The following is a 10,546-nucleotide window of genomic DNA, read 5'->3' as shown; positions in this document are numbered from 1 at the left end:
GAAATGGCCGGATCGGACCACTATAGCATATATCCTCCATACAACCGATTTTTCAGAAAAAGAGGATTTTTGTCATATCTTACTCAATTTAACAGATTGAAGCTTCAAACTGCACCATAAAATTTCCTATATTGCACATATTGTTGCCTGAAAAAATTGATGAGATCGGTCGTATATATAGTATATATCCCCCACAACCGATTGTTCAGATAAGAAACTTTTCGTAATTACTGCCCTATTTTAAGAGCTCGAGGCTTCAAATTCCAACGAATGCTTACGTATATAGCATATATTATTGTCTGAAAAAATCATAAAGATCGGTGGTATATATAGTATATATATGGTGGTATATATAGTATATATATATATATATATATATATATATATTTTTTCTCAATTTTAGACCCATTTTAACAGCTAGAAGCTTAAAATTTCACTGAATGCTTACGTATATAGCATATATTGTTGTCTGAAAAAATTATAGAGATCGGTTGTATATATAGTATATATCTCATTCAACCGATTGTTCAGATAAGATACTTTTCGCAATTTCTACCCCATTTTAACAGCTATAAGCTTCAAATTTCACCGATTGCTTACGTATATATTATATATTGTTGTTTCAAAAAATTATATAGATCGTTGATATATATAATATATATATGATGGTATATATAGTATATATATTTTTTTTTTTTGCGATTTCGGCCCCATTTTACACCTAGAAGCTTCAAATTTCACCAAATGCTTACGTGTATAGCATATATTGATGTCTGAAAAAATCATTGAGATCAGTGGTATACATAGTATATATCTCATAGAACCGATTGTTCAGATAAGAAACTTTGTGCAATTTCTGCCCCGTTTTAACAGCTAGAAGCTTCAAATTTCACCAAATGCTTACGTATATAGCATATATTGTTGTCTGAAAAAAGCATAGAGATCGGTGGTATATATATTATATACTTCATATAAACTGTCATTTTTGCACCTTTTTTACGGCTAGAAGCTTCAAAATTCATCAAATTTCATCAAATAGTTACGTTTAGGTAAAATAGATAGACCCACCATTAAGTATACCGAAATAATCAGGTTGAAGAGCTGAGTTGGTTTAGCCATGTCCGTCTGTCGGTCTGTCTGTTTGTATGCAAACTAGTCCCTCAATTTTTGAGATATCTTGATAAAATTTGGTGAGCGGGTGTATTTGGGTGTCCGATTAGACATTTGTCGGAACCGGCCGTATCGGACCCCTATAGCATATATCCTCCATACAACAGATTTTTCAGAAAAAGAGGGTTCTTGTCATATCTTACTCAATTTAACAGATTGAAGCTTCAAACTTCACCATATATATATTGCACATATTGTTGCCTGAAAAAATTGATGAGATCGGTCGTATATATAGTATATATCCCCCACAACCGATTGTTCAGATAAGGAACTTTTCGTAATTACTGCCCTATTTTAAGAGCTAGAGGCTTCAAATTTCAACGAATGCTTACGTATATAGCATATATTATTGTCTGAAAAAATCGTAAAGAGCGGTGGTATATATAGTATATATATGGTGGTATATATAGTATATGTATATATTTTCGCAATTTTAGCCTCATTTCAACAGCTAGAAGCTTCAAATTTCACCGAATGCTTACGTATATAGCATATATTGTTGTCTGAAAAAATCACAGAGATCGGTTGTATATATAGTATATATTTCATACAACCGATTGTTCAGATAAGAAACTTTTCGCAATTTCTACCCCATTTTAACAGCTATAAGCTTCAAATTTCACCGATTGCTTACGTATATAGCATATATTGTTGTCTGAAAAAATCATAGAGATCGATTGTATATATAGCATATATCTCATTCAACCGATTGTTCAGATAAGAAACTTTTCGCAATATCTACCCCATTTTAACAGCTATAAGCTTCAAATTTCACCGATTGCTTACGTATATATTATATACTGTTGTATCAAAATTCATAGAGATCGGTGATATATAATATATATATGATGGTATATATATTATATGTATAGTATATATATTATATATATAGTATATATATTTTTTTTTTGCGATTTCGGCCCCATTTTAACAGCATTAACATTTTTATTTTACTATCTCTTTTTAGCGACAAGGACTTTACCTGTACTAGCGTCGAGCTACAGGGTCAAACAATCTGGCTGATGTCCGCATATCTCTTGCACGATCGCCCAACTTCTGTGCAGGACCGGCTCTGCAAAGCGGTACGGGAGGCCCACATTAAAGGGTTCCCGATAATAATTGGGGCCGATGCCAATGCACATCACACTGCTTGGGGCTCTACCGATATTAACAGTAGGGGTGAGTCTCTTTTTGATTCTATTATAAGTAACAATCTAAGTATATGCAACTCTGGAGACAAACCAACTTTCATCACCTCAAACAGGAAGGAGGTTCTAGATGTTACTCTAGTTTCTGGGGCATTCTCTGACCATGTCAAATTTGGAGAGTTTCCAACGAAAACTCCTACTCTGATATCAATTTCACTCTGCTCTTGCGTACACCGCCTAGGGTGGCTTACAGGAATAGGAGACGTACGGACTGGAACCTTTATAAAAAAGTCCTATCCTCTAATCTCCTAAAGAACGCTTCTCACGATAGGCCGAGCCTACCGCTAACAACTGATGAAGCGCCTCCTTTAGACACAACATTTGCTTCTCTCGGTGAGCTAGACTCATCGTCAAAAATAGAAGAAGCAGTAGATCTTTTTACCAAATCTTGTAACGCTGACTTCACAGTAGCCTGCCCGGAGATTAAGGTGAGGGGTAAAAAGAAACCCTATTGGTGGAACCAAGAAATCTCCGAGCAGAGGAAAAACAGCAGAAAACTCTTTAACGAGGCTAAGTGCACGGGAATCTGGTCCCATTATAGGGATGCCTTAAAATGTTTTAAGAAGTTAATCCAGAAGGCCAAAAGGGACTCCTGGAAGAACTTCACCAATGATATCGAAGAAGTCTCAGAGGCCAATCGCCTACGAAAGGTCCTCTCCAAAAACCCCATACCTCCAAGCTGCATTCGCACAACGAGCGGAGAATGGGCCACTTCTACTACGGAAATTCTGGAAACCATGATCAGCACTCACTTTCCAGGCTGCAGATCTCAACCATACATCTTAAACACGCAATCTAACCCAGGGCCATTTCAACCCCTGAACCACATTGTAAGCGAAAAAGGATTTATCTGGGCAATCAAGTTCTTTAAACCCTTCAAATCTCCGGGAACGGATGGAATATTTCCCGCTGAATTGCAAGCTGCAAGCGATCTTATAAGCCCGCTGCTCGCTAAAATCTACAAGACTTGCCTCAACCTGGTCTATATCCCCACGGAATGGACCAAGGCAAAGGTAGTCTTCATACCCAAAGAAGGCAGGATATCGGGCAACAGTCCAAATGATTTCAGAACAATAAGTCTGACCTCCTTCCTCCTAAAAGTTCTAGAACGATTGCTGGACGCCTACATTAGACGATCGGCAAATAAGGCACTAATCTCCAACAACCAACACGCCCACTCTAAGGGCAAATCCGTAGAGACAGCTCTACATGCTATCACTACTAAGATAAAGATGGGTTTTGCCTTTAAAGATTTTACGCTGGGTATCTTTCTCGACATAGAGGGAGCCTTCAACAACGTTCTCCTAGCAGCAGTCACAAAATCTCTACGTTCACTAGGGGTGGAAGAGCCTCTTGTGAAATTCGTCGCGCTCCTTCTAAACAAGAGAATCATTACCTCTGAGCTGGGCAGCTCATCGTTAATAAGGTATGCCAACAGAGGAACCACCCAGGGGGCGTTCTTTCTCCTCTACTATGGAACCTGACGGTGAACGCTCTGTTATCTATACTACAGCCCACCGGATGCCAAGTCTTTGCATATGCCGACGACATAGCCTTGACAGTTACCGGCAAACACCTTCCGGTGCTTGGCGAACTCTTGCAAAATGCTCTTAATCTAACAAACACTTGGTCTATGGAATGCGGACTCAGCATCAGCAGTGAAAAAACTGAGATGGTGCTTTTTACCCGCAAACGCAGTATACCGGAATTTACCCTCCCGTCCCTAAACGGGAAGGAAATCAAACTATCTACCGAGGTTAAATATCTCGGAGTTATTCTAGATAGGAAGCTTGACTGGAAGCGAAATGTGGAGGAAAGATCCAGGAAAGCCACAATGGCTCTCTACGCTTGTAAGTCGGCAATCGGAAAAAGGTGGGGTCTCCAGCCACGCATAGTCCATTGGATCTATACGGCAGTGGTGAGACCCATACTCTTCTACGCCGTCACCGTATGGTGGACGGCACTCGATATCGAATCTAACAAGAGTAAAGTAACGAAAGTGCAGAGGTTGGCGGCAATGCTCACCAGCGGTGCCCTTCCCTCCACTCCCACCAAAGCTCTTGAAACCATATTATTCCTTCTCCCAACTGACCTTTATGGTAGATACTGTGCCTCCTGCAACGCGGCAAGGCTCAACGCTATCGAGCTATGGAGGGACTGCAGGTTTGGTCACACCCGGATCCTGAAGCAAGTCGCCGAAACCTTCTTGAAATTGGACCATACAACATCGACCCCTTCCTGGGACAACAAATTTTCACAAGAATCCCAGAGAGGAACGAGTGGGCAAACGGCGTGGAGCCGGGATCACACGAAATCCCCGTTTTTACAGATGGCTATAAAATAAATACCAGAGTCGGTAGCGGAATATTCTCGGAGAAGCTCAATCTAAGCGAGAGCTTTCGCCTACCCGATCACTGCAGTGTTTTTCAGGCTGAACTTATAGCTATCTGGGAAGCAGCCCGCTATCTTGCTAAGCTGCAGGTAACCAATTCTATTTAAATTTTCTCTGACAGCCAAGCTGCCATAAACTCCCTGCAATGCTGTAACACCTCGTCACTAGTGGCATTGAAGTGCAGAGAAACCCTCAACAAACCAGCTGAAGATTGCAACCTAAGCATAATGAGGGTTCCTGGCCACTGTGACATCACAGGAAACTGCGCCGCGTATGAGCTAGCTATGGAAGGCACCAACTTGCAAACAATAACGTCCGCTGGTTGGGCCAGCCCTCCTCTAAACACTTGCAAATACCACCTGTGATCTCTTTTCACGGACCAGGCAAACGCCAGGTGGGCGAGGGAACCTACATGTAGTATATCCAAGCAAATCTGGCCTAAGCTGGATGAAAAGAGATCGCGATCGGTGATATTGTTAAACCGTATCTCTATAAGCCCACTAGTGGGACTTCTTACAGGTCACTGTCTCATGGGCACTCACGGTGCCTATATGGGCATGCAGACAAATGACTTCTGCCGCAGCTGTAGGGACGAGGAGGAGATAGAAAGCGTTGAGCAGTATTTGTGCCACTGTCCCGCACTCTCACAAACCAGGTACCAATGCCTCAACATACACTCTTTTGGGTGCCTTGCGGAGCTTGAATCTATAAACCCAAACGACATCTTGCGTTTCATTAGGTAAAGACGCCGGTTTAGCCTCACTGGGGTCTAAACTTTCTTCTTCTTCGAAAGTACCGTAACAGGAAATAAGGGCCCCCGCGTGGTAGCACAACGGGCCACAACGGCCTACGTGAGTCTGCGCTCGGACAGCGGAGGCAGCCACTCTAAGCTAACCCTAACCTATAGTATATATATATTTTTTTTGCGATTTCGGCCCCATTTTAACAGCTAGAAGCTTCAAATGTCGCAAAATGCTTACGTGTATAGCATATATTGATGTCTGAAGAAATCATTGAGATCGGTGGTATACATAGTATATATCTCATACAACCGATTGTTCATATAAGAAACTTTGCGCAATTTCTGCCCCGTTTTAACAGCTAGAAGCTTCAAATTTTACCAAATGCTTACATATATAACATATATTGTTGTCTGAAAAAAATTATAGAGATCGGTGTTATATATATTATATACTTCGTATTAAACTGTAATTTTTGCCCCTTTTTTCCGGCTAGAAGCTTCAAAATTCATCAAATTTCATCAAATAGTTACGATTAGGGCATATATTTTTGAAATACGTGATTCGTAGTCATAGTTTTTACATGCAGACCACAAAAAACGTGAAGATTTGCATCCTCACACAAAGTACCTACCTATTTTTATACCTTTCATGAAAATGAAATGGTATATTAATTTCGTCATGAAACCCAAAATTGTAAGTCCTTAAAGGAAAATAGATAGACCCACCATTAAGTATACCGAAATAATCAGGATGAAGAACTGAGTTGATTTAGCCATGTCCGTCAGTCCGTCTGGCTGTTTATATGCAAACTAGTCCTCAATTTTTGAGATATCTTGATAAAATTTGGATAAAGCTTCAAATTTCACCGATTGCTTACGTATATAGTATATATTGTTGTGTCAAAAAATCATAGAGATCGGTGATATATACAATATATATATGAAGGTATATATAGTATATATAGTATATTATATAGTATATATATTTTTTTTGCGATTTCGGCCCCATTTAAACAGCTAGAAGCTTCAAATTTCACCAAAAGCTTACGTGTATAGCATATATTGATGTCTGAAAAAATCATTGAGATCGGTGGTATACATAGTATATATCTCATACAACCGATTGTTCAGATAAGAAACTTTGCGCAATTTCTGCCCCGTTTTAACAGCTAGAAGCTTCAAATTTCACCAAATGCTTACGTATATAGCATATATTGTTGTCTGAAAAAATGATAGAGATCGGTGGTATATATATTATATACCCCCATATAAACTGTATTTTTTTGCCCCTTTTTTACGGCTAGAAGCTTCAAAATTCATCAAATTTCATCAAATGGTTACGTCATATATTATTGAAATACGTGATTCGTAGTCATAGTTTTTACACGCAGACCACAAAAAAACCTGAAGCTTTGCATCGTCACACAAAGTACCTACATATTTTTTATTTTATATTTATCTTAAAAATCGTTTAGATATGTTCAAATTTCACCAAATGTTTACATGTATAGCATATACTGTTGTCTGAAAAAATCATAGAGATCGGCGGTATATATATTATATACCCCATATAAACTGTATTTTTTTTGCCCCTTTTTTACGGCTAGAAGCTTCAAAATTAATCAAATTTCATCAAATAGTTACGTTTACGTCATATATTGTTGAAATACGTGATTCGTAGTCATAGTTTTTTCACGCAGACCACAAAAAACCTGAAACTTTGCATCCTCACACAAAGTACCTACTTATTTTATACCTTTCATGAAAATGAAATGGTATATTAATTTGGTCACGAAACCCAAAATTGTAAGTCCTTAAAGGAAAATAGATAGACCCACCATTAAGTATACCGAAATAATCAGGATGAAGAGCTGAGTTGATTTAGCCATATCCGCCAGTCCGTCTGTCTCTTTGTATGCAAACTAGTCCCTCAATTTTTGAGATATCTTGATAAAATTTGGTGAGGCGGGTGTGTTTGGGTGTTCGATTAGACATTTGTCGGAACCGGCCGGATCGGACCACTATAGCATATATCCTCCATACAACCGGTTTTTCAGAAAAGAGGATGACAAAAATCCTTACTCAATTTAACAGATTGAAGCTTCAAACTTCACCATATAATTTCGTATATTGCACATATTGTTGCCTGAAAAAATTGATGAGATCGGTCGTATATATAGTATATATCACCCACAACCGATTGTTCAGATAAGAAACTTTTCGTAATTACTGCACTATTTTAAGAGCTAGAGGCTTCAAATTTCAACGAATGCTTACGTATATAGCATATATTATTGTCTGAAAAAGTCATAAAGATCGGTGGTATATATAATATTATATGGTGATATATATAGTATATGTATATATTTTCGCAATTTTAGCCCCATTTTAACAGCTAGAAGCTTCAAATTTCACCAAATGCTTACGTATATAGCATATATTGTTGTCTGAAAAAATCATAGAGATCGGTTGTATATATAGTATATATCTCATACAACCGATTGTTCAGATAAGAAACTTTTCGCAATTTCTACCCCATTTAAACAGCTATAAACTTCAAATTTCACCGATTGCTTTCGTATATAGTATATATTGTTGTGTCAAAAAATCATAGAGATCGGTGATATATATAATATATATATGATGGTATATATAGTATATATATATAATATATATATATTTTTTTTTCGATTTCGGCCCTATTTTAACAGCTAGAAGGTTCAAATTTCGTGTATAGCATATATTGATGTCTGACAAAATCATTGAGATCGGTGGTATACATAGTATATATCTCATGCAACCGATTGTACTGTTCTGCCCCGTTTTAACAGCTAGAAGCTTCAAATTTCACCAAATGCACACGTATATAGCATATATTTTAGTCTGAAAAAATCGTAGAGATCGGTGGTATATATATTATATACTTCATATAAACTGTCATTTTTGCCCCTTTTTTACGGCTAGAAGCTTCAAAATTCATCAAATTTCATCAAATAGTTACGTTTATACCATATATTTTTGAAATACGTGATTCTTAGTCATAGTTTTTACACGCAGACCACAAAAAACCTGAAGCTTTGCATCGTCACACAAAGTACCTACCTATTTTTTATTTTATATTTATCTTAAAAATCGTTTAGATATGCTTAAATTTCACCAAATATTTACATGTATAGCATTTACTGTTGTCTGAAAAAATCATAGAGACCGGAGGTATATATAGTATATATCTCATACAACTGATTGTTGAGATAAGAAACTTTGCGCAATTTCTTCCCCATTTTAACAGCTAGAAGCTTCAAATTTCACCAAATGATTACGTTTATAGCATATATTGTTGTGTCTGAAAAAATCATTGAGATCGGTGGTATATATAGTATATATCTCATACAACCGATTGTTCAGATAAGAAACTTTGCGCAATTTCTGCCCCATTTTAACAGCTAGTGGCATCAAATTTCATCGACTGCTTACGTATATAGTATATATTGTTTTGTCAAAAAATCATAGAGATCGGTGATATATATAATATATATATGATGGTATATATAGTATATATGTAGGATCTTGGTATTTATTTAATAATTCATAACGCGTCAGCACGACGCAATAGTCAAAATCCAACTGGTTTTTGACATTGCAGTAAATTCTAATTAGTCATTGCTGTAAATTCTTGTTGGAGTAAATAAGGAACATCAGGTGATGTCTTGTACATTATTGAGAACAATAATATTAATTAATTCATATGAGTGAAAGAGATAGCATTATTATGCTATATTAAAATGTAGTTGGAATAATAATGTAAAGTAAAATATAAGATAACTTAACCTTTAGTTATACCCATTAGGTATTAATTCTGAAATGAACACTAAGAAACTATTATAGCTATTTATGTAAATTCGTAATATGTGGTTGCCGCCACATATATCCCCTGCGGAAAAAAAATTTTACATACAGAAAAAAAAATGATTTTACATACAGGAAAAAATGATCTTACATACAAAAATAATTATTTTGATGAAATTTGGAAACGAACTCTTTTTGGGCTTCTTTGCTCGGTGTTGTTATTGTGATGTTGATTATCCCCTGATGGACTGCTATTTACATGTTCGCTTCCATCATTACAAAGGAAAGCTGGTTTGAGTCGATCGATGGATATTGTAGTAGGTTTCCCATGAAGCATCACTTCGTAGAATTTGTTAGATCGCTCTACCACGAGAAATGGTCCATCGTATGGTGATGAAAATGACTGCTTAACTTTGTCGTTACGGATGAATACGTGCGATGAGTTAGCAAGTTCCTTTGAATTAAATATTTTCTCTTTGTTGTGTCGAGATGCAGGCGTAGGTGTTAGGTTTTGGAATGCTTTTCTGAGCGTTTTGACGAGTTCGGGTGCATCAATGCTTGTACGTGATGGTGCGAAAAACTCACCTGGTAGTCGAATCGGTTCACCGAAAACGATTTCTGCTGGTGTAGTTTTGATGTCTCCTTTAAAAGCAGCACGCAACCCGAGGAGAACTGCGGGTAGTGCATCGTACCAACATTCGCCATGACACAGAAGGGATGATTTAAATTGCCGGTGAAAGCGTTCGATAAGTCCGTTTGATTGAGGATGGTAACTGCTTGTGCGTTGATGTTTGAAACCGATGGCCAAACGAACTTACTTGTTATAAGGCGCCTGGATGCTCGACGACCTGGTTGTGAAACTGAATGGAGTGTGTCGAATATCCGTCGCCTCAGTGGTTGTGGAACGAAAGGCCGTGCGGTGCCTGTCGATATGTCACAGTAGAGAGCAACGTCTGTGAAATTGCTGCTTATTTTTCGTAGTTCTAGTGAAGTATTGGAGTCGGAGATTAACTGTTGAAGCTCTGTATCATTGGCCTGAGCAGGTGCGAACTCTTCAGACGTAACTGCCTTGTGGATTGCGTCGACTCGATAGAGCGCATCGGCAACTATGTTGTTTGAGCCAGCGATGTGTCTAATTTCAGTCGTGAATTGGCTTATGAAATCTAATCTTCGGAATTGCCACGGTAA

Source organism: Eurosta solidaginis, chromosome X (assembly GCF_040869045.1).
Source record: "Eurosta solidaginis isolate ZX-2024a chromosome X, ASM4086904v1, whole genome shotgun sequence".
Taxonomy (NCBI): Eukaryota; Metazoa; Arthropoda; class Insecta; order Diptera; family Tephritidae; genus Eurosta; species Eurosta solidaginis.
Note: the sequence above shows the minus strand (reverse complement) of the source record.